Source organism: Balaenoptera borealis (assembly GCF_965194805.1).
Source record: "Balaenoptera borealis genome assembly, contig: HAP1_SCAFFOLD_2552, whole genome shotgun sequence".
Classification (NCBI taxonomy): Eukaryota; Metazoa; Chordata; class Mammalia; order Artiodactyla; family Balaenopteridae; genus Balaenoptera; species Balaenoptera borealis.
The window spans coordinates 5,427-31,624 of NW_028121791.1; the positions used below are offsets into that span (position 1 = coordinate 5,427).

Genomic DNA, 26,198 nt, shown 5'->3' on the forward strand with positions numbered 1-26,198 from the left:
ACTTGAAAATGGGATTGAACCTAGCAGTGGTCTTGCAGACATTACTACACTGGCGGAGGATATTCACCTTCCCCAGCTCTTTAATCCTTTGAAAGATCTTGATCAATCCCAAGGTCCCAACGTGATCAAAGCTAAAGACACCAGAGCCATTAAGGTGAATCAGGTGCAGGAAAAGCCAAGTGTCATAAAGGTTCCCTCTGATCAACCCAGGAAGAACAAACAGAAAGCCTCTGAGCCTATCAGTGGCGCTCCCAAGGCCAAAATCCAGCAAAGAATCCAGAGTGCCCGTTAGGGGGAGAAGTGGTTACATGCCACGCTGCAGTCAGTGACAGGGCTCCTGTGAACACGGCCAAGCACTCTCAAGGCAAACCTCAGAAAGCTGCATCCAGAAAGATCAGCAAAACTAAGAGCCACGGGCAGGAAAAGACCAAAAGGACCAGAGGGAGAAACAAGGCTGAGGAGAACAAGCAGTCAGGGAACAAAGTCAAGGCAGAAGAGAAGCCAGCAATCCCCCACACGGAAGCGAAAGGAACACCAAACTGAGCTTCTCCAACAGAGCTTTCAAAAGCCTCGAACCTCCCTTGGCGTGCGCATGCTGGAGTCTGTGAAGGTTCTTCATGCGCTGGGGAAGAAGAATGAGACGAAAACTGGGCTCTCTTCCTGTCGGCTCTTGGGAAAGTCAAGCAACCCCAAAGACCCCCAGCCACCCCCAGCTATCCAGCCATGGCGGCATACCCCACGTGAGGGGAAGGGTCCTGAGAAAACGCAAGTCCAAGCCCAGAAACCAGACAGCAGTGCTGAAACAGAGTGTCCGTCTCCAGCCCAGTATGAGCGGCCTCCTCCTGGAAGGTCAAGTTGATACCTCTGCCTTTTTCTGCCTGGGACAAGCCTCAAGCTCGACCCGCTCCTCGGAGGCCACAGTCTCTGGCCTCACATCGGCCTGCTGGGGCTTACCGTGCCCAGCCTGGTTCTACTGACTCAGCTCAACCTGCTGCAGCCAATTCATCCCAGCCAGCTCCTGCTCTTTGCCAGGCCCCGCCAAACCAGCTCAGCCAACTGTGACCAACCCAACCCAACCGGCTTGGCCCAACCATACCCAGCCTCGTGTCCCTCAGTCTGCTGCTCCTAGGCCTGCACCCTCCAAAACTTCATCTGGCGCTCCTCTCCAGCGGGAGCCTGTTCCCCCTGCTGTGAATAAGCGCCAGTCCCCACCCAAGCTCCAAACCCAATTTCTACTCCAAGACTTCAGCAAGCAACGAGTTCCATGGAGGGAACCCAACGTGCCTGAGCCAGTCATGTCAAAGCCCATCGAACAAGAGCAGAGGCCAGAGCGAGAGGCCATGAAGAGGCGGGCTCAACAACAACGGGAGAATGCTGCCAGATACACCTCTTCGGCAAGCTGCAATTTTTCACCGAGAGGGAAAACGAAATGGAAATTGCCGACTACTACGGATACGTCAAGTGAGAGCTGCTAGGATTCTTGGTGCCACCTTGGCTACCAGCTGTTCTTCCATACACAGGTAAGACAGGTATAGAACTGAATAAGTAAATGGAATACAATTAATAGACGAGTAACAAACCTTTCGAATTTTCAGATGCTGCTAACTGGGGCGTGAGAAAGGAAGGACTGAAAGTTGGATGGGAGAATGAAGGAAAGGGGTAAAAACTGAGCAAAGAGGAAGGAACTTGGCCCAGGGCTAGGAAGGCCAAAAGAGACGTATGGATTTAGGAAAGGAAGCAGGAGCGAGGATGAAATGGCAGAAGTAAAAAGCAGGGTCAGAGGTCTGGGTTGAAAGAACACAATTGGAGTAGAGTTGAAGGTGACAGAAGATGAGTCTAGGTTTACTAGGAGAAATAGAAAAAGTCTCTCGGGGACGCTGGCCTTAAGTCTCACAACCACCAGATAGGTATTTCAGAAACAAGAGGTTCAGGGACACATCTCTGAAAGGTCTGAGTTGCCTTATTCAGGTGTGACTGTAGTGGGGGAATAGGGAAATCTACCAGAGAAGTGGCTAGGGCTCAGAGTTATCCTAGGGGCAGCTGACGACAGGGGCAGAGCCAAGGGAACTGCTGGATCAGGAGGCCCACGAACAAAGCAGGGGCATAGCCGCCTGTCACTTCCCTGCCAGGAAGGAAGCCAGGTATATTACTATAACCAAGGCACACTGGGGTCTTTACTGTATGGAGAACTTGGCTCCTGCCCGCAATCCTACGGCTCGGCGTCACACACAGGAAGTAGGGCCTCTGGGCAACCAGAAATGGGAATGGGACTGAAGGAGATTCAGCCCACAAATATCCGACCACCAGCTTCCACCTCTGCAATCTGCCACCCTGTGTCTGCTCAACGCATCACAGAAACAAGTTTTCAAGGTGAGTATACAGACGGCAGAGAAAAGTTGAACAATGAGGTCAGCATTCAAAAATGGGGTCAAATCGACAGCTGGGAAGGGGTGTAGAGACAGGTAGAATTTAGATCCTGAGCCTTTAATAACCACTACCTTCTCTCAGTGCTCTCTGTTTTTAGACTCTATATGAGAACACCTAGGGCTTCCCTGGTGGCGCCTGCCAATGCAGGGGACACGGGTTCGAGCCCTGGTCTGCGAAGATCCCACATGCCGTGCAGCAACTAAGCGCATGTGCCACAACGACGGAGCCTGCATTCTAGAGCCCGTGAGCCTCAACTACCGAAGCCCACGTGCCTACAGCCCATGCTCCGCAACAAGAGAAGCCACCGCGATGAGATGCCCGCACACCGCAACCGAGAGTAGCCCCCGCTAGCCGCCAACTAGAGAAAGCCGTGCACAGCAATGAGAGACCCAGTGCAGCCAAAAAAATAAATACGTAGAATAAATAAGTTCAAACAGTAAATAAATACATAAACATAAATTACAAAAAAAAAGAACACCTAATGCAGGTGGGAAGGTGGGAGGGCCACTGTAGAGGTCATCTATGCTACATGTACAAGAACCCCGAGAGCACACCAATCGGTACCACACTTTTCACTGCTGTAGCCGATCATTCCCCTGTACTGCCACACTGTAGCACTCCCTTCCCTCATCTACTGCTATAGTCTCTTTGGAAGGTGTTTCCGAACTCTTGTTATCAGAGTGCCAGTTGAACTGTCCTCACTTCCTTCATTTATACCAGGATTGAAGACCTTGTGGTCCGAGATCCTGTCCAGAGAGCAAGCAGGCTAAGGCTCTGTCTTTGTTGATGTATTTCATCAGAAAGGGCTCTACCCCCTCTCCTAGTTCATGGTGTGAAGTGTTCTTGGCCTCTCGGGAAAGTGGGGAGAATGGAAAGGACCCTATATGAGAATGCTAGGCTCTGTAAAACATTTCAGGTTTTTAAAAATAAGACTCATTTTGTATTGGACTGACAACAGTCCTATGAAATACAAAGAAGGCCGAGAATCAGTGACAGGAAAGGATCACCAGTAAGAACTACAGCAGTCACCGCTTACCTCGTAGCATAGGGCACTGTCCGTGATCCTTAAGAAGAGTTAGTAGAAATGCCTTGCCCATCTTGCCCCTGAACCCCTTGAAAGGTACACGACTGCTGTGTTGGTGTTTAGGGGGAGCATCTCACTTACCAGGGACTGACTTCTCCCTTGATTCCTCTGTAGTGATGGAGACTTCCCCGCTGATGAAAAATTCCCTGGGATTGCAACTCCAAGCCAGACAGCTTTCCTATGGAATGACAGAGAACTTGTCAAGGTGAAACACCAGTCTGCGGGAGAAAGGGAAGAAGAGAATGATGGAAATCGTTTCTGGGAAACTATTTTTACATTATGTGTTGTTTGTTCCCGGTAAATAAACTGAAATCTTCTTAACAGTACAACAAAATCTAAACCACTAAAGCCAACAATACAGGAGTATAACGTTCGACAAAAATTTCTTTGGCTGCGCAGCATGTGGGATCTTAGCTCCCCAACCAGGGATTGAACCCACGCCTGCTGCATTGGAAGCGCAGAGTCTTCACCACGGGACCACCGGGGAAGTCCCAGGACTATCACTTTTAAAGGAGAAGGTACAAACCCCTCGGTTCTATGAACTGGAGATTTTTAGTAAGAAGTCAATATATTTGTTGTTAGGCACATTTTATGTTAGGCTGTCTCCCTGCACAGGATGCAGGCGCCTTGAGAATGGAAGTCATATCCCTCTATAGTACGTCCCTCTTCTTTCTGCTTTGCAGTTTGCTGCTCCACTTGTTCAACCCCACCTAGTAATAACCTATACTTCCCTTGTTCCTGTTTTCCCATCTGGAAAACAGACAAAAGGCAACCAAACAACGCAAAGGTCTCAACAAATAAGGGATATCCAAAACCAGAGATGGCCAGAACTTCTGTACCCCTGATGAAATAGTCCTCATACAAAACCTGATAATCAAATTCCTTAATGCTAGGAATCACAGTGAAAAATAGTATCTGAACTGACTTCTGTCAGATGAGTGAGAACTAAGGTTAATTCAGTGTATCTGAAGCATAGAAAGTGAGGGCAAAAGTGGCACAAGATGGGGCTAGAGAAGCAGAGAGGATTCTAGACCACGCAGAGTCTTAAAGGCCAACAGTGTGTTTTCTATTCTCAAAACAATGTTTGTGAGCGATGTTTATGAGCAACGTTCCAACTTGCTTTGAAGGTTTCTTGTGTGAAGAGTGGATTGGAAGGAAACAAGATATATGGACACCAGTTAGGACCTAATCGCAACAGACAGGCAAGTTCAGTATTAGGAAGTTGAGGAAGAGCTGGCTGACAGATTCCAAAGAAATTCAGGAGATGAACTGAAGCGGGCTTAATGGGGTAGGAGATGGAGGAAAGGAAGGTCTTAGGGAATTCAAGGGTTTACTGCACACATGAGCAAAGTCTCAAAATTAATCATTTGAACGTACAGAGGCGGATCTCCCAAATGACACCGGTTAGGAAGCAACGGTACGCCCTTTAGAATTCCTAGAGACAACACAAATCAACTGTTTCGATGGAAAATTCGGCGGGACTCTTGATTTCCATGGGAATACAGAGAAAAGAGACACTGATCTGGCTTGCAGGTATATTTAGGAAGTTGTTAGCCGGACATCACCTACTAGTATCATGTAAGTAGGCCGTCCGAAGTAGGAAGCTTAGGGGAAAAACCTGGAGGAAAACTTAAAAGCTTAAGCCACACCTCTACACTACACCACCTTTCACAATTTCTTCTCAGATAAGCATCATCCCCATCAGTGAAGAAACTCGTTCGTACCTCATAATAGGAAAAACAGGCCTAAAGATTCAATGTGTGTCTTGGGAGGTCCCATCTATGCGATATCTTCCTGGGACCAGAAAAGGCCCCAGGAAGATCCATCTCTGCACCCCTGAAAGCTTACCACCAAGGAAAATGACTAGGTCCATAGATTTCCTCCCTCAAACCAGCTTACCTCACACATAGATCATTAGCAACTCCCGCCCTTACTCACATTATCACAGTCACAAGAGTGGTTAGGGAGAAAAGCACTAACCAGGGGAACTAAAACAGAGGCAATCCAGGCCAAGCTGGGCTGGTGGCAGATATCTGCTCCTTACGCTCGGGTGCATAATGCGACTCACCACAGTGCCTTTTTCACAGACCCTTTTGAACGTTTCTCCACAGAATCCAACAGCTCAAGTTAGTTCATGACGCTTCAAGGTCAACAATCGTCAAGAGAAAAACATGCAATATGTCTTACAATGTTGGATTCCTTACAAACAGGACAAGGAGATAACCATGTAGACAAAACCAGAGCATTTGAAAACATCTGTATTCTACAAACACACCAGTGAATGCTATAAATAAGGTACTATGACATAAAACAAAATGAAAACTAGATGTGAGACTGTTCTCTTCAGTGTACAGACTTCATGGCAGTTGCTGCACACTATCTAGCTACTTAGATCTTTAACTCTCTGTTCTGTTAATACCAAATGAGGCCCAAGTGTGTCAACCTGTTTCCCACAGAAACCAAAAAGTCTACATGCATCTCTTTTCTCCTGTGCCCTTTCACCTTACCTGCTCCCAATTCTCCACCAACGTCCTCCTCTTTCTCTAATTATTCTCCTCTTCATTTTGCTTGGCCTTGCCCCCAAGCATGCAAGACAGAGAGTCCTAGAGGTCCAAGATTCTAGAGTGGCTGTTTGCAAGGCGGAGGAGATTACAGTAACTGCCACACTGTATATACTTCTGTGCAAAGAAAAAGGGACAGTGTTCAGAATGTCTCTCACATATAACAAGAGCTGGAGATGGCAGGATACCTGTGTGGCCCAAGGAACTAGAGCTAGCAAATTATGGGCCAAACAATTGCAACCAAAGGCTGGAAGAGGAAAGGTCTGCAACCAGCTCTGTCTCCTAGCTCTCTGGTATTTGCTGCCAACGGGCAGAGTCTATTTCGTGAAGCATCAAGCACTGAAAAGAAGACTCCTGCTGCTGGAAGTTGACAGGAAGTAACGTCCAATGCAAGATCAAGGCTTGTCCTCGAAGCAATGCCCATAATGGAAGAAAAAAAAAAAGAGAAAGCGGAAGAGAAATGTTAAGTCGCAAGTCCAACCTGGCCCCCAGCCTAGCCCAGCCCAAGGAAGGTAGGAGTCAAGGAGAAGAAACTAAAAGAGAAGAGCCTTGGACCACAACATTCTCCACAAGGTACACTCAACAAACTTCACCCTACTCTTGAACCAAGTTACAAAGAGAGCTTCTTAATCCCTACTTTGGCTCCTTAAAAGCTGCTATCAGTTCACTCATTAGACACATATGATTTCAGAACAACTGTAATAGTTCAAACTAGATGGCTCTTTCCTTCCTAAGGATTATTAATTAAAGAAGATCTATATAGCTCTAAGTATATGATACATAAAATAGAATACTCTGTAGAATATAAGTAACTCTTAGTTCAGTGTATTAATGAACGTCTGTAAGAAATGTTGCAATGATTTCCCTAATGGAAGAGCCTGGGGGAGGTAAATCTGTCTTCTAGGATTTCCTCCCCAGAGCTCAGAAACTCAGGTGTTGTTTTAGCTCTCCTACACTCTCTTCACCCAAGCCCGCCTTCCTGTTGGGGATCGGACCTCCCTATTGGCTCTCTCATACCTTTCAACTGCCTGCTTTGTGACATCACTCTCCTACCAAACCTACTACCACTTGGTAGAGTCTTGGGGTTTCCGTGGAGCTGTTTGGACCAGTAACCAGTGACCTCTGTACTGGACACGTGCGCCGTTCAGCTGCAGCCACTCGGACATCCTCTAGTGTTGTCTCCTCATCCCTGGTACCTGCAGTGGATGCTTCCTCTTCTCTGACCATGTCAGGTAAGAAAAGAAACTTTGGAAAGTTTTGCGTTCGATTTCTTTTGCCCCTAAATTGAGTAGGAGATTCAAAATAGCATGGAATAATGAGGGAAAGTATTGAACTACACGTCTGGAGACCTAATTTCACTTTTGACTTTGACGTTTACTATCTGTGTGACTTTGGACAAATCACTGGCTGTCTCACAAAGCCTGTTGCTTTCCTTAACTGTTACGTTAGGATACCACGTTGGGTTGATCACTCTGATCCCCTTCTTTTCCAGTATTGAGCCTTAAAGGGTACCCATGTAGAAAACGAAATCAGACACTTCTCAAGAGTGTTTCAACAGAAACATAGAAAAGTCAGGGGACATAGAAAACTAGCAATATATACCAAGATGTTTCATCTCTAATGGTCTCCCTCCACTAGGATTTCGACTAGTTGAAAAGAGAGAATAGGGAGAGAGGATGGAGAGTACTGGGCTCTACAGGGAGGCACAGAGTCGAGCGTAAGGAAGTTTAGGATGGTTTTCATTAGCACAGGCCAACAGGCACCAAGAGATGGGAGAAAATGTAAGAATGAAGAGGGAAAGCATAGAGGAGCTCTCAAGAAAAACGGAGTTTGCCAATGGAATGCTGATGGGAACCAAAGATTTTCAATTAAAGCAGAAACAGCACAGAGGGAAACCTGCTCAGAGCAGGGCAAAACCAAGTTGATGGTAGCAAACCCTTACATTAACAGACTAAGAAGGAAAGTAAGGCCAGAACAGGGGATCACCAGGAAAGGCAGCTTATCAGAAAAGTCATACTCCGTTTTCTTTCTTTTATTGCCTCTCTGAATACAGTTGGCCACTTGACAGTTTTGAATATAAACATTTTAGAAATACGTTTTAGAAATGATGCCTCCTATAAACAAGCAACCACAGTGGTTATCTAGGGGGCTGCTTTTCAGTGTTTTATTCTTTCTAATTTTTAAACTAGGTAGACATTTCACCAATTCAACATTTTAAGTGATATCTTCTAAATTGAATCAGAAGGACTATTTTCCTTGGTGTGATATGTAGGTTCTAAGGCAAGGCTGCTTTTCATTTTTACAGTTATTTCCTTCCTAACACAGAGAGCACATTGATCAACAGCCATCGTTCGCTTGTAGATCTTAGCTACCGAAGAAGAAGAAGAAGAAGAAGAAAAAGTCAAGCCCCACATCTCTAATTCCCCCCACTTAGGGAATTCCCTGGCGGTCCAGTGCTTAGGACTCGGTGCTTTCACGGCCAGGGCCACGCGGCGCGGCCAAAGAAACAAAACAAACAAACATCCACATTTATCGAAAACCATATTGTGGAGTCCTGTGGATTTTCTTACATTTGAAAATCTTTTTTAATTGGATTCTAGGCATGATGGTTTTTTGAGGTTTTGGGATGCCATCTTCTTGGATGCTGAAGATGATTCTAATCTAAGTTCTAGGATAAATCCAAAAACCTTCCTGATACATTTTAAGCTTCCTTTCTGCTTATTATATAAGCTATATTCATTGAAATATATATTTCTCCTAGGCTTAATACCTCTTACTTGCTGGGTAAAAATATGAAGGAGCACAATAATGAAACTCTTTTACACTTATTATTTTGCTGTCTGCTTCGTACCGGTTTTCATTGAAATACTTGTCTATATGTGTTGTGGCTACCTATACATGCACATTTATTGCATTCTGTTGCTTGTTATGCATTTTTTACTGACATACCTTCTCTGTCTGTATGCATTGGCTAGGAATTCATTCACCTCTATCACCTCCATCGTGTCTTCTGGTTAATAGTATTCACTAAAATAGAGTGGGCAAAATTCACTTTCATAATATTGCATGGATAGTACAGAATGCCATTTGTTAGTAAATTCATTAGGCTTCGATACTTGCCACATACCCCAGTTTTCATTAATATCTATGGATTTCTTTTTCGTTAACGTAATATGCTTGTCATGATTTTTCTTTGTCTTTCTAGAACTTATTGTATCTTCCTCCATATAAATCATACGCAATAGATCAGCTTATTCATCTATTAATTATTACTGCTATTATTATTGGTGGTGGTGTTATAACCACTTTACAGGTGAGGAATCTGAAGTAATCAGATAACTCTTCCCTTTCCAAAAGCACTTAAGAAATCCACTTTCGGGTAATCATTTTGAGGTAGGATGAGAAACCAGGCTTGAAGAGGGCAAAAATGACTCTTTCAATTCACCAGTTGGACTGAGCTGTACGTCACCTCTAGGTAATAGCGTGGGAACTGCACAAGCAAAGGGAGACACTGAAGACGACAATGGTAACAGCCGTACTGTTTTCTAATGGACAAAAAAAATGCCTATATTATAAGTTCTATTTCTCCTGCTTTCTGCAGTATCATGCTCAGAGTGGAGTCCTGGCAAGGAAGTCAGGATACTTAGGTTCTGAAACCTGGTAATGATACTAACATAATGAGAGAACTTGAACAAGTCAACCCGACCTCTCTGAGCCTCAGTTTCCTTACTCACGAAATGAGACTGAGAACATCGAAGTTCTCTAAGGGCCTCCTAGTTCTAAAATGCTTCCAGTCTAGGAAATAGCATAGAAGTCAATACGAGTGCAGGCTGAAGGGAAAGACAGGGCAGGGAGAAGGTTGCTTCCAGCCTAGAGAACAATCTCTGAACCACACCACTTGGCTCTTCTGCCCGTCTGTGCCCAAGATGGGAGCACAGGCAGTTAATAGAGAAGAGTGGAAAACTGCTCAGTCCTTACAGCCATCATTAACTGTCTGATTTTGGGTTTCTCAGGAAGTAGTGATAGTAGAGGTGTCCTGATAGCAAGAACCTTCAGATGATGCCGTTCCTCAAACGTAGTGAGAATTTCTCAACCTCCCTGAGTTTTTCATGACCTCTTGTTCTTACAGAAAATTTCCAACATCCATCTCTACTTGGAACTCTAAATTCTCTGCAGCATTCTCCTCCTGTGGTGAGCAATGCAACTTCCCTAACACGAAGTGTCTGCAACTTCTCCAGAGTCTCTGCCCCTGCCGTCAGTTCGGCCTCGGCTACTGGTACCCCTTTCCAGACACTCATGGGTAGTGCCTACCTTTACCAACATTCTAGCACGACTATGTTATCTGGAGTTACTGACCACAGCCAGATCTCCACTTCAGCTGCTTCCTATCCAGGTGTTCTTGAGTGGGACATCACAGCAAGCACTGAAAAGAATTCTTCTTCACTCGGAGACTTTACTCTGGCACTCACTGACCGCCACACAGCTGCCTCCTCCATGTTTCTGGCAGCCCAGTATGATAAAACTTCAGACGCCAAGAACATGGTCCCTCTACATCCATCGCTTTCTGCCCAGCCTTGCTCAGGGAACACCATCTCAGATTCCAAATCAGGGGCAGAGCCGCCTGTCACTTCCCTGCCAGGACGGAAGCCAGGTATATTACTATAACCAAGGCACACTGGGGTCTTTACTGTATGGAGAACTTGGCTCCTGCCCGCAATCCTACGGCTCGGCGTCATACACAGGAAGTCGGGCCTCTGGGCAACCAGAAATGGGAATGGGACTGAAGGAGATTCAGCCCACAAATATCCGACCACCAGCTTCCACCTCTGCAGTCTGCCACCCTGTGTCTGCTCAACGCATCACAGAAACAAGTTTTCAAGGTGAGTATAACAAACGCCAGAGAAAGTTGAAGAATGAGGTCGGCATTCAAAAATGGGGTCAAATCGACAGCTGGGAAGGGGTGTAGAGGCAGGTAGAATTTAGATCCTGAGCCTTTAATAACCACTACCTTCGCTCAGTGCCCTCTGTTTTTAGACTCTATATGAGAACACCTAGGGCTTCCCTGGTGGCGCCGTGGTTAAGAATCCGCCTGCCAATGCAATGCGGGGGACACGGGTTCGAGCCCTGGTCTGCGAAGATCCCACATGCCGTGCAGCAACTAAGCGCATGTGCCACAACGACGGAGCCTGCATTCTAGAGCCCGTGAGCCTCAACTACCGAAGCCCACGTGCCTACAGCCCATGCTCCGCAACAAGAGAAGCCACCGCGATGAGAAGCCCGCACACCGCAACCGAGGAGTAGCCCCCGCTAGCCGCCAACTAGAGAAAGCCCGTGCACAGCAATGAGAGACCCAGTGCAGCCAAAAACATAAATACGTAGAATAAATAAGTTCAAACAGTAAATAAATACATAAACATAAATTACAAAAAAAAAGAACACCTAATGCAGGTGGGAAGGTGGGAGGGCCACTGTAGAGGTCATCTATGCTACATGTACAAGAACGCCGAGAGCACACCAATCGGTACCACACTTTTCACTGCTGTAGCCGATCGTTCCCCCTGTACTGCCACACTGTAGCACTCCCTTCCCTCATCTACTGCTATAGTCTCTTCGGAAGGTGTTTCAGAACTCTTGTTATGAGAGTGCCAGTTGAACTGTCCTCACTTCCTTCATTTATACCAGGATTGAAGACCTTGTGGTCCGAGATCCTGTCCAGAGAGCAAGCAGGCTAAGACTCTGTCTTTGTTGATGTATTTCATCAGCAAGGGCTCTACCCCCTCTCCTAGTTCATGGTGTGACGTGTTCTTGGCCTCTCGGGAAAGTGGGGAGAATGGAAAGGACCCTATATGAGAATGCTAGGCTTTGTAAAACATTTCAGGTTTTTAAAAATAAGACTCATTTTGTATTGGACTTATAACAGTCCTATGAAATACAAAGCGAGCCGAGAATCAGCGACAGGAAAGGCTCACCAGTAAGAATTACAACAGTCACCGCTTACCTCGTAGCATAGGGCACTGTCCATGATCCTTAAGAAGAGTTAGTAGAAATGCCTTGCCCATCTTGCCCCTGAACCCCTTGAAAGGTACACGACTGCTGTGTTGGTGTTTAGGGGGAGCATCTCACTTACCAGGGACTGACTTCTCCCTTGATCCCTTTGTAGGGATGGAGACCTCCCCCCTGGTGATGAAAAATTCCCTGGGATTGCAACCTCCAAGCCAGACGTTTTGTGTGACACAAAGTCAAGAACTCCCCAAGTCCTGCAGTAGCAGAAACAGCCACATACTTGAGAGTAACCCACCATCTGAACTTGGGGACATTTCAGTGACAGCTCCAGTCCAGAGTGCCAGGCGTCTCCTGGCCCTGCCTCCAGCTCCAAGCCAGGGACAAATAGAGAGTAAGCACGTGGATGATATCAAAACCAAGCTTTCAAAGCCTCTGGATGCCTACCAGATCCCAACAGAGAACCAAGATCCTCCACTACTCCCTTTAGGAATCCCTGATATTCACCAGCCGCTGGCCTGCACCGATCCCCTCAGCCAAGAGGAGCAGCCTGGTTCTGAAAATGCTGATCTGGGAGAGAACAGCCGGAGTCGTCAGGACCTAGGGACACTTGAAAATGGGATTGAACCTAGCAGTGGTCTTGCAGACATTACTACACTGGCGGAGGATATTCACCTTCCCCAGCTCTTTAATCCTTTGAAAGATCTTGATCAATCCCAAGGTCCCAACGTGATCAAAGCTAAAGACACCAGAGCCATTAAGGTGAATCAGGTGCAGGAAAAGCCAAGTGTCATAAAGGTTCCCTCTGATCAACCCAGGAAGAACAAACAGAAAGCCTCTGAGCCTATCAGTGGCGCTCCCAAGGCCAAAATCCAGCCAAAGAATCCAGAGTGCCTGTTAGGGGGAGAAGTGGTTACATGCCACGCTGCAGTCAGTGACAGGGCTCCTGTGAACACGGCCAAGCACTCTCAAGGCAAACCTCAGAAAGCTGCATCCAGAAAGATCAGCAAAACTAAGAGCCACGGGCAGGAAAAGACCAAAAGGACCAGAGGGAGAAACAAGGCTGAGGAGAACAAGCAGTCAGGGAACAAAGTCAAGGCAGAAGAGAAGCCAGCAATCCCCACACGAAGCGAAAGGAACACCAAACTGAGCTTCTCCAACAGAGCTTTCAAAAGCCTCGAACCTCCCTTGGCGTGCGCATGCTGGAGTCTGTGAAGGTTCTTCATGCGCTGGGGAAGAAGAATGAGACGAAAACTGGGCTCTCTTCCTGTCGGCTCTTGGGAAAGTCAAGCAACCCCAAAGACCCCCAGCCACCCCCAGCTATCCAGCCATGGCGGCATACCCCACGTGAGGGGAAGGGTCCTGAGAAAACGCAAGTCCAAGCCCAGAAACCAGACAGCAGTGCTGAAACAGAGTGTCCGTCTCCAGCCCAGTATGAGCGGCCTCCTCCTGGGAAGGTCAAGTTGATACCTCTGCCTTTTTCTGCCTGGGACAAGCCTCAAGCTCGACCCGCTCCTCGGAGGCCACAGTCTCTGGCCTCACATCGGCCTGCTGGGGCTTACCGTGCCCAGCCTGGTTCTACTGACTCAGCTCAACCTGCTGCAGCCAATTCATCCCAGCCAGCTCCTGCCTCTTTGCCAGGCCCCGCCAAACCAGCTCAGCCAACTGTGACCAACCCAACCCAACCGGCTTGGCCCAACCATACCCAGCCTCGTGTCCCTCAGTCTGCTGCTCCTAGGCCTGCACCCTCCAAAACTTCATCTGGCGCTCCTCTCCAGCGGGAGCCTGTTCCCCCTGCTGTGAATAAGCGCCAGTCCCCACCCAAGCTCCAAACCCACTTTCTACTCCAAGACTTCAGCAAGCAACGAGTTCCATGGAGGGAACCCAACGTGCCTGAGCCAGTCATGTCAAAGCCCATCGAACAAGAGCAGAGGCCAGAGCGAGAGGCCATGAAGAGGCGGGCTCAACAACAACGGGAGAATGCTGCCAGATACACCTCTTCGGGCAAGCTGCAATTTTCACCGAGAGGGAAAACGAAATGGAAATTGCCGACTACTACGGATACGTCAAGTGAGAGCTGCTAGGATTCTTGGTGCCACCTTGGCTACCAGCTGTTCTTCCATACACAGGTAAGACAGGTATAGAACTGAATAAGTAAATGGAATACAATTAATAGACGAGTAACAAACCTTTCGAATTTTCAGATGCTGCTAACTGGGGCGTGAGAAAGGAAGGACTGAAAGTTGGATGGGAGAATGAAGGAAAGGGGTAAAAACTGAGCAAAGAGGAAGGAACTTGGCCCAGGGCTAGGAAGGCCAAAAGAGACGTATGGATTTAGGAAAGGAAGCAGGAGCGAGGATGAAATGGCAGAAGTAAAAAGCAGGGTCAGAGGTCTGGGTTGAAAGAACACAATTGGAGTAGAGTTGAAGGTGACAGAAGATGAGTCTAGGTTTACTAGGAGAAATAGAAAAAGTCTCTCGGGGACGCTGGCCTTAAGTCTCACAACCACCAGATAGGTATTTCAGAAAACAAGAGGTTCAGGACACATCTCTGAAAGGTCTGAGTTGCCTTATTCAGGTGTGACTGTAGTGGGGGAATAGGGAAATCTACCAGAGAAGTGGCTAGGGCTCAGAGTTATCCTAGGGGCAGCTGACGACAGGGGCAGAGCCAAGGGAACTGCTGGATCAGGAGGCCCACGAACAAAGCAGGGGCATAGCCGCCTGTCACTTCCCTGCCAGGAAGGAAGCCAGGTATATTACTGTAACCAAGGCACACTGGGGTCTTTACTGTATGGAGAACTTGGCTCCTGCCCGCAATCCTACGGCTCGGCGTCACACACAGGAAGTAGGGCCTCTGGGCAACCAGAAATGGGAATGGGACTGAAGGAGATTCAGCCCACAAATATCCGACCACCAGCTTCCACCTCTGCAGTCTGCCACCCTGTGTCTGCTCAACGCATCACAGAAACAAGTTTTCAAGGTGAGTATACAGACGGCAGAGAAAAGTTGAACAATGAGGTCAGCATTCAAAAATGGGGTCAAATCGACAGCTGGGAAGGGGTGTAGAGACAGGTAGAATTTAGATCCTGAGCCTTTAATAACCACTACCTTCTCTCAGTGCTCTCTGTTTTTAGACTCTATATGAGAACACCTAGGGCTTCCCTGGTGGCGCCTGCCAATGCAGGGGACACGGGTTCGAGCCCTGGTCTGCGAAGATCCCACATGCCGTGCAGCAACTAAGCGCATGTGCCACGACGACGGAGCCTGCATTCTAGAGCCCGTGAGCCTCAACTACCGAAGCCCACGTGCCTACAGCCCATGCTCCGCAACAAGAGAAGCCACCGCGATGAGATGCCCGCACACCGCAACCGAGAGTAGCCCCCGCTAGCCGCCAACTAGAGAAAGCCCGTGCACAGCAATGAGAGACCCAGTGCAGCCAAAAAAATAAATACGTAGAATAAATAAGTTCAAACAGTAAATAAATACATAAACATAAATTACAAAAAAAAAGAACACCTAATGCAGGTGGGAAGGTGGGAGGGCCACTGTAGAGGTCATCTATGCTACATGTACAAGAACCCCGAGAGCACACCAATCGGTACCACACTTTTCACTGCTGTAGCCGATCATTCCCCCTGTACTGCCACACTGTAGCACTCCCTTCCCTCATCTACTGCTATAGTCTCTTTGGAAGGTGTTTCCGAACTCTTGTTATCAGAGTGCCAGTTGAACTGTCCTCACTTCCTTCATTTATACCAGGATTGAAGACCTTGTGGTCCGAGATCCTGTCCAGAGAGCAAGCAGGCTAAGGCTCTGTCTTTGTTGATGTATTTCATCAGAAAGGGCTCTACCCCCTCTCCTAGTTCATGGTGTGAAGTGTTCTTGGCCTCTCGGGAAAGTGGGGAGAATGGAAAGGACCCTATATGAGAATGCTAGGCTCTGTAAAACATTTCAGGTTTTTAAAAATAAGACTCATTTTGTATTGGACTGACAACAGTCCTATGAAATACAAAGAAGGCCGAGAATCAGTGACAGGAAAGGATCACCAGTAAGAACTACAGCAGTCACCGCTTACCTCGTAGCATAGGGCACTGTCCGTGATCCTTAAGAAGAGTTAGTAGAAATGCCTTGCCCATCTTGCCCCTGAACCCCTTGAAAGGTACACGACTGCTGTGTTGGTGTTTAGGGGGAGCATCTCACTTACCAGGGACTGACTTCTCCCTTGATTCCTCTGTAGTGATGGAGACTTCCCCGCTGATGAAAAATTCCCTGGGATTGCAACCTCCAAGCCAGACAGCTTTCCTATGGAATGACAGAGAACTTGTCAAGGTGAAACACCAGTCTGCGGGAGAAAGGGAGGAAGAGAATGATGGAAATCGTTTCTGGGAAACTATTTTTACATTATGTGTTGTTTGTTCCCGGTAAATAAACTGAAATCTTCTTAACAGTACAACAAAATCTAAACCACTAAAGCCAACAATACAGGAGTATAACGTTCGACAAAAATTTCTTTGGCTGCGCAGCATGTGGGATCTTAGCTCCCCAACCAGGGATTGAACCCACGCCTGCTGCATTGGAAGCGCAGAGTCTTCACCACGGGACCACCGGGGAAGTCCCAGGACTATCACTTTTAAAGGAGAAGGTACAAACCCCTCGGTTCTATGAACTGGAGATTTTTAGTAAGAAGTCAATATATTTGTTGTTAGGCACATTTTATGTTAGGCTGTCTCCCTGCACAGGATGCAGGCGCCTTGAGAATGGAAGTCATATCCCTCTATAGTACGTCCCTCTTCTTTCTGCTTTGCAGTTTGCTGCTCCACTTGTTCAACCCCACCTAGTAATAACCTATACTTCCCTTGTTCCTGTTTTCCCATCTGGAAAACAGACAAAAGGCAACCAAACAACGCAAAGGTCTCAACAAATAAGGGATATCCAAAACCAGAGATGGCCAGAACTTCTGTACCCCTGATGAAATAGTCCTCATACAAAACCTGATAATCAAATTCCTTAATGCTAGGAATCACAGTGAAAAATAGTATCTGAACTGACTTCTGTCAGATGAGTGAGAACTAAGGTTAATTCAGTGTATCTGAAGCATAGAAAGTGAGGGCAAAAGTGGCACAAGATGGGGCTAGAGAAGCAGAGAGGATTCTAGACCACGCAGAGTCTTAAAGGCCAACAGTGTGTTTTCTATTCTCAAAACAATGTTTGTGAGCGATGTTTATGAGCAACGTTCCAACTTGCTTTGAAGGTTTCTTGTGTGAAGAGTGGATTGGAAGGAAACAAGATATATGGACACCAGTTAGGACCTAATCGCAACAGACAGGCAAGTTCAGTATTAGGAAGTTGAGGAAGAGCTGGCTGACAGATTCCAAAGAAATTCAGGAGATGAACTGAAGCGGGCTTAATGGGGTAGGAGATGGAGGAAAGGAAGGTCTTAGGGAATTCAAGGGTTTACTGCACACATGAGCAAAGTCTCAAAATTAATCATTTGAACGTACAGAGGCGGATCTCCCAAATGACACCGGTTAGGAAGCAACGGTACGCCCTTTAGAATTCCTAGAGACAACACAAATCAACTGTTTCGATGGAAAATTCGGCGGGACTCTTGATTTCCATGGGAATACAGAGAAAAGAGACACTGATCTGGCTTGCAGGTATATTTAGGAAGTTGTTAGCCGGACATCACCTACTAGTATCATGTAAGTAGGCCGTCCGAAGTAGGAAGCTTAGGGGAAAAACCTGGAGGAAAACTTAAAAGCTTAAGCCACACCTCTACACTACACCACCTTTCACAATTTCTTCTCAGATAAGCATCATCCCCATCAGTGAAGAAACTCGTTCGTACCTCATAATAGGAAAAACAGGCCTAAAGATTCAATGTGTGTCTTGGGAGGTCCCATCTATGCGATATCTTCCTGGGACCAGAAAAGGCCCCAGGAAGATCCATCTCTGCACCCCTGAAAGCTTACCACCAAGGAAAATGACTAGGTCCATAGATTTCCTCCCTCAAACCAGCTTACCTCACACATAGATCATTAGCAACTCCGCCCTTACTCACATTATCACAGTCACAAGAGTGGTTAGGGAGAAAAGCACTAACCAGGGGAACTAAAACAGAGGCAATCCAGGCCAAGCTGGGCTGGTGGCAGATATCTTGCTCCTTACGCTCGGGTGCATAATGCGACTCACCACAGTGCCTTTTTCACAGACCCTTTTGAACGTTTCTCCACAGAATCCAACAGCTCAAGTTAGTTCATGACGCTTCAAGGTCAACAATCGTCAAGAGAAAAACATGCAATATGTCTTACAATGTTGGATTCCTTACAAACAGGACAAGGAGATAACCATGTAGACAAAACCAGAGCATTTGAAAACATCTGTATTCTACAAACACACCAGTGAATGCTATAAATAAGGTACTATGACATAAAACAAAATGAAAACTAGATGTGAGACTGTTCTCTTCAGTGTACAGACTTCATGGCAGTTGCTGCACACTATCTAGCTACTTAGATCTTTAACTCTCTGTTCTGTTAATACCAAATGAGGCCCAAGTGTGTCAACCTGTTTCCCACAGAAACCAAAAAGTCTACATGCATCTCTTTTCTCCTGTGCCCTTTCACCTTACCTGCTCCCAATTCTCCACCAACGTCCTCCTCTTTCTCTAATTATTCTCCTCTTCATTTTGCTTGGCCTTGCCCCCAAGCATGCAAGACAGAGAGTCCTAGAGGTCCAAGATTCTAGAGTGGCTGTTTGCAAGGCGGAGGAGATTACAGTAACTGCCACACTGTATATACTTCTGTGCAAAGAAAAAGGGACAGTGTTCAGAATGTCTCTCACATATAACAAGAGCTGGAGATGGCAGGATACCTGTGTGGCCCAAGGAACTAGAGCTAGCAAATTATGGGCCAAACAATTGCAACCAAAGGCTGGAAGAGGAAAGGTCTGCAACCAGCTCTGTCTCCTAGCTCTCTGGTATTTGCTGCCAACGGGCAGAGTCTATTTCGTGAAGCATCAAGCACTGAAAAGAAGACTCCTGCTGCTGGAAGGTGACAGGAAGTAACGTCCAATGCAAGATCAAGGCTTGTCCTCGAAGCAATGCCCATAATGGAAGAAAAAAAAAAAAGAGAAAGCGGAAGAGAAATGTTAAGTCGCAAGTCCAACCTGGCCCCCAGCCTAGCCCAGCCCAAGGAAGGTAGGAGTCAAGGAGAAGAAACTAAAAGAGAAGAGCCTTGGACCACAACATTCTCCACAAGGTACACTCAACAAACTTCACCCTACTCTTGAACCAAGTTACAAAAAGAGCTTCTTAATCCCTACTTTGGCTCCTTAAAAGCTGCTATCAGTTCACTCATTAGACACATATGATTTCAGAACAACTGTAATAGTTCAAACTAGATGGCTCTTTCCTTCCTAAGGATTATTAATTAAAGAAGATCTATATAGCTCTAAGTATATGATACATAAAATAGAATACTCTGTAGAATATAAGTAACTCTTAGTTCAGTGTATTAATGAACGTCTGTAAGAAATGTGGCAATGATTTCCCTAATGGAAGAGCCTGGGGGAGGTAAATCTGTCTTCTAGGATTTCCTCCCCAGAGCTCAGAAACTCAGGTGTTGTTTTAGCTCTCCTACACTCTCTTCACCCAAGCCCGCCTTCCTGTTGGGGATCGGACCTCCCTATTGGCTCTCTCATACCTTTCAACTGCCTGCTTTGTGACATCACTCTCCTACCAAACCTACTACCACTTGGTAGAGTCTTGGGGTTTCCGTGGAGCTGTTTGGACCAGTAACCAGTGACCTCTGTACTGGACACGTGCGCCGTTCAGCTGCAGCCACTCGGACATCCTCTAGTGTTGTCTCCTCATCCCTGGTACCTGCAGTGGATGCTTCCTCTTCTCTGACCATGTCAGGTAAGAAAAGAAACTTTGGAAAGTTTTGCGTTCGATTTCTTTTGCCCCTAAATTGAGTAGGAGATTCAAAATAGCATGGAATAATGAGGGAAAGTATTGAACTACACGTCTGGAGACCTAATTTCAGTTTTGACTTTGACGTTTACTATCTGTGTGACTTTGGACAAATCACTGGCTGTCTCACAAAGCCTGTTGCTTTCCTTAACTGTTACGTTAGGATACCACGTTGGGTTGATCACTCTGATCCCCTTCTTTTCCAGTATTGAGCCTTAAAGGGTACCCATGTAGAAACGAAATCAGACACTTTCTCAAGAGTGTTTCAACAGAAACATAGAAAAGTCAGGGGACATAGAAAACTTAGCAATATATACCAAGATGTTCATCTCTAATGGTCTCCCTCCACTAGGATTTCGACTAGTTGAAAAGAGAGAATAGGGAGAGAGGATGGAGAGTACTGGGCTCTACAGGGAGGGCACAGAGTCGAGCGTAAGGAAGTTTAGGATGGTTTTCATTAGCACAGGCCAACAGGCACCAAGAGATGGGAGAAAATGTAAGAATGAAGAGGGAAAGCATAGAGGAGCTCTCAAGAAAAACGGAGTTTGCAATGGAATGCTGATGGGAACCAAAGATTTTCAATTAAAGCAGAAACAGCACAGAGGGAAACCTGCTCAGAGCAGGGCAAAACCAAGTTGATGGTAGCAAACCCTTACATTAACAGACTAAGAAGGAAAGTAAGGCCAGAACAGGGGATCACCAGGAAAGGCAGCTTATCAGAAAAGTCATACTCCGTTTTCTTTCTTTTATTGCCTCTCTGAATACAGTTGGCCACTTGACAGTTTTGAATATAAACATTTTAGAAATACGTTTTAGAAATGATGCCTCCTATAAACAAGCAACCACAGTGGTTATCTAGGGGGCTGCTTTTCAGTGTTTTATTCTTTCTAATTTTTAAACTAGGTAGACATTTCACCAATTCAACATTTTAAGTGATATCTTCTAAATTGAATCAGAAGGACTATTTTCCTTGGTGTGATATGTAGGTTCTAAGGCAAGGCTGCTTTTCATTTTTACAGTTATTCCTTCCTAACACAGAGAGCACATTGATCAACAGCCATCGTTCGCTTGTAGATCTTAGCTACCGAAGAAGAAGAAGAAGAAGAAGAAAAAGTCAAGCCCCACATCTCTAATTCCCCCCACTTAGGGAATTCCCTGGCGGTCCAGTGCTTAGGACTCGGTGCTTTCACGGCCAGGGCCACGCGGCGCGGCCAAAGAAACAAAACAAACAAACATCCACGTTTATCGAAAACCATATTGTGGAGTCCTGTGGATTTTCTTACATTTGAAAATCTTTTTTAATTGGATTCTAGGCATGATGGTTTTTTGAGGTTTTGGGATGCCATCTTCTTGGATGCTGAAGATGATTCTAATCTAAGTTCTAGGATAAATCCAAAAACCTTCCTGATACATTTTAAGCTTCCTTTCTGCTTATTATATAAGCTATATTCATTGAAATATATATTTCTCCTAGGCTTAATACCTCTTACTTGCTGGGTAAAAATATGAAGGAGCACAATAATGAAACTCTTTTACACTTATTATTTTGCTGTCTGCTTCGTACCGGTTTCATTGAAATACTTGTCTATATGTGTTGTGGCTACCTATACATGCACATTTATTGCATTCTGTTGCTTGTTATGCATTTTTTACTGACATACCTTCTCTGTCTGTATGCATTGGCTAGGAATTCATTCACCTCTATCACCTCCATCGTGTCTTCTGGTTAATAGTATTCACCTAAAATAGAGTGGGCAAAATTCACTTTCATAATATTGCATGGATAGTACAGAATGCCATTTGTTAGTAAATTCATTAGGCTTCGATACTTGCCACATACCTCAGTTTTCATTAATATCTATGGATTTCTTTTTCGTTAACGTAATATGCTTGTCATGATTTTTCTTTGTCTTTCTAGAACTTATTGTATCTTCCTCCATATAAATCATACGCAATAGATCAGCTTATTCATCTATTAATTATTACTGCTATTATTATTGGTGGTGGTGTTATAACCACTTTATAGGTGAGGAATCTGAAGTAATCAGATAACTTTTCCCTTTCCAAAAGCACTTAAGAAATCCACTTTCGGGTAATCATTTTGAGGTAGGATGAGAAACCAGGCTTGAAGAGGGCAAAAATGACTCTTTCAATTCACCAGTTGGACTGAGCTGTACGTCACCTCTAGGTAATAGCGTGGGAACTGCACAAGCAAAGGGAGACACTGAAGACGACCATGGTAACAGCCGTACTGTTTTCTAATGGACAAAAAAAATGCCTATATTATAAGTTCTATTTCTCCTGCTTTCTGGCAGTATCATGCTCAGAGTGGAGTCCTGGCAAGGAAGTCAGGATACTTAGGTTCTGAAACCTGGTAATGATACTAACATAATGAGAGAACTTGAACAAGTCAACCCGACCTCTCTGAGCCTCAGTTTCCTTACTCACGAAATGAGACTGAGAACATCGAAGTTCTCTAAGGGCCTCCTAGTTCTAAAATGCTTCCAGTCTAGGAAATAGCATAGAAGTCAATACGAGTGCAGGCTGAAGGGAAAGACAGGGCAGGGAGAAGGTTGCTTCCAGCCTAGAGAACAATCTCTGAACCACACCACACCACTTGGCTCTTCTGCCCGTCTGTGCCCAAGATGGGAGCACAGGCAGTTAATAGAGAAGAGTGGAAAACTGCTCAGTCCTTACAGCCATCATTAACTGTCTGATTTTGGGTTTCTCAGGAAGTAGTGATAGTAGAGGTGTCCTGATAGCAAGAACCTTCAGATGATGCCGTTCCTCAAACGTAGTGAGAATTTCTCAACCTCCCTGAGTTTTTCATGACCCTCTTGTTCTTACAGAAAATTTCCAACATCCATCTCTACTTGGAACTCTAAATTCTCTGCAGCATTCTCCTCCTGTGGTGAGCAATGCAACTTCCCTAACACGAAGTGTCTGCAACTTCTCCAGAGTCTCTGCCCCTGCCGTCAGTTCGGCATCGGCTACTGGTACCCCTTTCCAGACACTCATGGGTAGTGCCTACCTTTACCAACATTCTAGCACGACTATGTTATCTGGAGTTACTGACCACAGCCAGATCTCCACTTCAGCTGCTTCCTATCCAGGTGTTCTTGAGTGGGACATCACAGCAAGCACTGAAAAGAATTCTTCTTCACTCGGAGACTTTACTCTGGCACTCACTGACCGCCACACAGCTGCCTCCTCCATGTTTCTGGCAGCCCAGTATGATAAAACTTCAGACGCCAAGAACATGGTCCCTCTACATCCATCGCTTTCTGCCAGCCTTGCTCAGGGAACACCATCTCAGATTCCAAATCAGGGGCAGAGCCGCCTGCCACTTCCCTGCCAGGAAGGAAGCCAGGTATATTACTATAACCAAGGCACACTGGGGTCTTTACTGTATGGAGAACTTGGCTCCTGCCCGCAATCCTACGGCTCGGCGTCATACACAGGAAGTCGGGCCTCTGGGCAACCAGAAATGGGAATGGGACTGAAGGAGATTCAGCCCACAAATATCCGACCACCAGCTTCCACCTCTGCAGTCTGCCACCCTGTGTCTGCTCAACGCATCACAGAAACAAGTTTTCAAGGTGAGTATAACAAACGCCAGAGAAAGTTGAAGAATGAGGTCGGCACTCAAAAATGGGGTCAAATCGACAGCTGGGAAGGGGTGTACAGGCAGGTAGAATTTAGATCCTGAGCCTTTAATAACCACTACCTTCGCTCAGTGCCCTCTGTTTTTAGACTCTCTATGAGAACACCTAGGGCTTCCCTGGTGGCGCCGTGGTTAAGAATCCGCCTGCCAATGCAATGCGGGGGACACGGGTTCGAGCCCTGGTCTGCGAAGATCCCACATGCCGTGCAGCAACTAAGCGCATGTGCCACAACGACGGAGCCTGCATTCTAGAGCCCGTGAGCCTCAACTACCGAAGCCCACGTGCCTACAGCCCATGCTCCGCAACAAGAGAAGCCACCGCGATGAGAAGCCCGCACACCGCAACCGAGAGTAGCCCCCGCTAGCCGCCAACTAGAGAAAGCCCGTGCACAGCAATGAGAGACCCAGTGCAGCCAAAAAAATAAATACGTAGAATAAATAAGTTCAAACAGTAAATAAATACATAAACATAAATTACAAAAAAAAGAACACCTAATGCAGGTGGGAAGGTGGGAGGGCCACTGTAGAGGTCATCTATGCTACATGTACAAGAACGCCGAGAGCACACCAATCGGTACCACACTTTTCACTGCTGTAGCCGATCGTTCCCCCTGTACTGCCACACTGTAGCACTCCCTTCCCTCATCTACTGCTATAGTCTCTTCGGAAGGTGTTTCAGAACTCTTGTTATGTGAGTGCCAGTTGAACTGTCCTCACTTCCTTCATTTATACCAGGATTGAAGACCTTGTGGTCCGAGATCCTGTCCAGAGAGCAAGCAGGCTAAGACTCTGTCTTTGTTGATGTATTTCATCAGCAAGGGCTCTACCCCCTCTCCTAGTTCATGGTGTGACGTGTTCTTGGCCTCTCGGGAAAGTGGGGAGAATGGAAAGGACCCTATATGAGAATGCTAGGCTTTGTAAAACATTTCAGGTTTTTAAAAATAAGACTCATTTTGTATTGGACTTATAACAGTCCTATGAAATACAAAGCGAGCCGAGAATCAGCGACAGGAAAGGCTCACCAGTAAGAATTACAACAGTCACCGCTTACCTCGTAGCATAGGGCACTGTCCATGATCCTTAAGAAGAGTTAGTAGAAATGCCTTGCCCATCTTGCCCCTGAACCCCTTGAAAGGTACACGACTGCTGTGTTGGTGTTTAGGGGGAGCATCTCACTTACCAGGGACTGACTTCTCCCTTGATCCCTTTGTAGGGATGGAGACCTCCCCCCTGGTGATGAAAAATTCCCTGGGATTGCAACCTCCAAGCCAGACGTTTTGTGTGACACAAAGTCAAGAACTCCCCAAGTCCTGCAGTAGCAGAAACAGCCACATACTTGAGAGTAACCCACCATCTGAACTTGGGGACATTTCAGTGACAGCTCCAGTCCAGAGTGCCAGGCGTCTCCTGGCCCTGCCTCCAGCTCCAAGCCAGGGACAAATAGAGAGTAAGCACGTGGATGATATCAAAACCAAGCTTTCAAAGCCTCTGGATGCCTACCAGATCCCAACAGAGAACCAAGATCCTCCACTACTCCCTTTAGGAATCCCTGATATTCACCAGCCGCTGGCCTGCACCGATCCCCTCAGCCAAGAGGAGCAGCCTGGTTCTGAAAATGCTGATCTGGGAGAGAACAGCCGGAGTCGTCAGGACCTAGGGACACTTGAAAATGGGATTGAACCTAGCAGTGGTCTTGCAGACATTACTACACTGGCGGAGGATATTCACCTTCCCCAGCTCTTTAATCCTTTGAAAGATCTTGATCAATCCCAAGGTCCCAACGTGATCAAAGCTAAAGACACCAGAGCCATTAAGGTGAATCAGGTGCAGGAAAAGCCAAGTGTCATAAAGGTTCCCTCTGATCAACCCAGGAAGAACAAACAGAAAGCCTCTGAGCCTATCAGTGGCGCTCCCAAGGCCAAAATCCAGCCAAAGAATCCAGAGTGCCCGTTAGGGGGAGAAGTGGTTACATGCCACGCTGCAGTCAGTGACAGGGCTCCTGTGAACACGGCCAAGCACTCTCAAGGCAAACCTCAGAAAGCTGCATCCAGAAAGATCAGCAAAACTAAGAGCCACGGGCAGGAAAAGACCAAAAGGACCAGAGGGAGAAACAAGGCTGAGGAGAACAAGCAGTCAGGGAACAAAGTCAAGGCAGAAGAGAAGCCAGCAATCCCCCACACGAAGCGAAAGGAACACCAAACTGAGCTTCTCCAACAGAGCTTTCAAAAGCCTCGAACCTCCCTTGGCGTGCGCATGCTGGAGTCTGTGAAGGTTCTTCATGCGCTGGGGAAGAAGAATGAGACGAAAACTGGGCTCTCTTCCTGTCGGCTCTTGGGAAAGTCAAGCAACCCCAAAGACCCCCAGCCACCCCCAGCTATCCAGCCATGGCGGCATACCCCACGTGAGGGGAAGGGTCCTGAGAAAACGCAAGTCCAAGCCCAGAAACCAGACAGCAGTGCTGAAACAGAGTGTCCGTCTCCAGCCCAGTATG

At 46.5% G+C, this 26,198-nt stretch overlaps 1 long non-coding RNA gene across 3 annotated transcripts; it reads right to left on the reverse strand.

The window, feature by feature from the left end:
• Nucleotides 1–3,491: 3,491 nt before the first annotated feature.
• On the reverse strand, nucleotides 3,492–24,981 carry LOC309622415. 3 transcript variants are annotated; one of them, XR_014240843.1, is made up of 3 exons: nucleotides 24,888–24,981; nucleotides 16,276–16,373; nucleotides 3,492–3,729 (listed from the first exon to the last, which is right to left on the reverse strand). It is a non-coding gene; the product is annotated as an uncharacterized lncRNA (long non-coding RNA). The 3 variants fall into 3 exon arrangements; XR_014240844.1 differs by having other exon boundaries at nucleotides 16,276–16,413; nucleotides 24,759–24,898; XR_014240845.1 differs by having other exon boundaries at nucleotides 3,493–3,729; nucleotides 16,276–16,413; nucleotides 24,888–24,964.
• Nucleotides 24,982–26,198: the final 1,217 nt, after the last annotated feature.